The following is a 2,548-nucleotide window of genomic DNA, read 5'->3' as shown; positions in this document are numbered from 1 at the left end:
GTAACATATTTTTTTTTTTTTTTTTTTTTTTTTGTAACTTAAAGGATTACAACAAATACAACCATACAACAATAGGCTTAAATGAACTGACAACATAAGTTATATGACTTACAGTTCTCATGGACGCACACACACAATCTCAACTGATTATCTTCCAAACCGCTGGTCTCTTTTTCATTTCTCTGACTTTTTTTCACCGTGTGGCGTGCGCGCTCGCTTGCGGTGTGATGCGTGTCCGCGCTGTTCTCCGACATACACTCGCAATCACACTTGATAAACGATCTTTTGTACAAAACTTGAGTAGCGATTCGGTTTTGTAAAATGTAAGGATTAGAAAGTACAGATATTCGTGGTAAAATGTAAGGACTAAATTTGGTGGCCGGGAAGTTCCAAACAACATTACAAAGTCTGAAAAACTTTTACAAAGTTCAAGACAAATTTACATTTTAAAAACAAATTAAAAAGACGCAAAACACTTTTACCAAGGACAAACGCCATCAGATTGGAACTTCATGGACCTGGACAACTATTTGTCTACCGCACCATGTGGCAGGTATTTAAACAAAAGTACAATCTTCGAGTGAAGAGAGATGATGTGATAAATTTGCTCCTTGAGGTTAATCCTCAAGGGTGTGAGAGTAGAACACGCAAAAGGTTTATAACAAAAACCTACAACTCAATGGGACCTAACTATATGTGGCACGCAGATGGTTATGATAAACTTAAGCCATTCGGTTTGGCCATTTCGGGGTGCATTGATAGATTTTCACGTAAAGTACTGTGGCTTGAATGTAGACCAACAAATAATAACCCAACAGTGATTGCTCATTATTTCATGTCATATGTGCAAAACCTCGGTGTCATCCCCATGACTGATTGCGGCACTGAGAACGGCATTATGGCTGCAATTCAATGTACCCTACGCCACCATCACAGTGACTACTGCACTGGAGCGTCCAGCCACACGTACAAATCATCTATAAATAACCAGCATTTTGAGTCCTGGTGGTCTATATTTTGAAAGGGGAGGTGAGTGAACGTTCATAAAGGCTCATTGCATCTTTTGGTCATTTTCTTTTCTTTTCTGGAACGAGTATTTGAAAAAGAAAAAACAAGCACAATAAAAATCACTAAAGAAATGTAAAACAAATCCTGCCCGTCAGGGAAGGTAGAAAATCAAATGACCAAAAGATGCACACCCCCTGAATTTCATTACAACTAATCTTTGATTTTTTAATTCAAACATGTATACACTTAAAGGTTTAACTAAAATGTGTATCCGTTTCTATAGGTCTCAGATCGGGATGAAGTTATTTGCGGACCTTAGAGATGCCGGACACTTCCAGGGAGTCATGAGCATCAGTGTCTCTTGAGATACTGCTTTGGTGAGGTTATTCAGAAGGACTTGGATAAGTGTTTGAGACTGTGGAACAGTCACAGGATTTGCCCTTCCAGAACAGCAGCATGTCCGGGAGGAGTGCCCAATGAACTCTACTACTTACCACAGAGGTGATACATTAGTGATAAATAAATGAAAGTATTAATCTAACGTTTTAGTTTAAATGAAAATAAATGCAATTATGTTTTCTATTTAACATAGGTTTGGCTCCAGAGACTGTGCATTTCCAATTCAACAGGCTGAACTGGATGCCCTTCCTGAGGCCAACCTGTTAATTACTCCTTGTGGGGCCCAAACATGCAGGAGTACTTGGACTTTGCCATGGACCACAATCAGTTTCAGAAGCAAAACTCGGAGTCTGCATCAGAACTGTACATGAAATTAAAAGAATCGGCTCGACTATGAGTTTTTTTATAGTGGTGGAGCACTGTCTGAACACAATGTTAACAAATCTGTCACCCACAGCTTTGTAGTTTAAGTGTGAAGTAAATTAATCATAAATAGTAGTGTTCATTAAATTTTTGTAGTATAGAAAAACATTAAGTACTTTTTTCTTTATCTAAAACAGTAATTCATTAAGGGGTCCCAGTCACGGATCTAAAACCTCTTCAAAATGTTAACTGAGAAAGAAAAGAAAAAAAGCTCACATACTGTTACATTATAAAAACAACTTTGGCAACTTCACTTTCAAGTGCACCTTTTGTAGGGGCAAATTGTCTTCCGATTGAATAAAACAAACTAAGAACAAAATTTTCAACAGCCACTGAGGCACCGAAGGAGTGTATCTTACACAGAGATAAAAACTTTCATTGTCCAGGCAGAGAAGGCATTCTGTGAGGTTTATTCATCCAATTTTTTGGTACACAAACATTTCACGTGTAGAATCAATGGCGTCTCTAGGCTCTGTCTTTGTAGCTCTGTAACTCTGGTAAAAAAACCATCAGCCCTCCCCCGGCGTCTACCTCCCACATACCTGTTCACCTCTATTTGTAGACTACATCTGGTGGCTAAGGCTGTGTGGTACCTTCAAAACAAAAGCACCGAAACTAACCCACATAAAATACTTATGATAGGACTTCCGGTTATGGCGGCACGGTGAGCAGACGCGTTTTCCTCGTGCTCAGTTGTTTTTTAAGAAATCCTGCATTT

General features: G+C 38.8%; 1 long non-coding RNA gene across 1 annotated transcript in view; it reads left to right on the top strand.

Annotated features, from left to right (window-relative positions):
• Positions 1-2,548, top strand: part of LOC117956402 — a 9,871-nt gene that overhangs the window by 3,504 nt on the left and 3,819 nt on the right. The gene's annotated exons all lie outside the window — the stretch shown is intronic.

Source organism: Etheostoma cragini, chromosome 14 (genome assembly GCF_013103735.1).
Source record: "Etheostoma cragini isolate CJK2018 chromosome 14, CSU_Ecrag_1.0, whole genome shotgun sequence".
Lineage (NCBI taxonomy): Eukaryota > Metazoa > Chordata > Actinopteri > Perciformes > Percidae > Etheostoma > Etheostoma cragini.
This window is presented reverse-complemented; position numbering and strand designations above follow the sequence as displayed.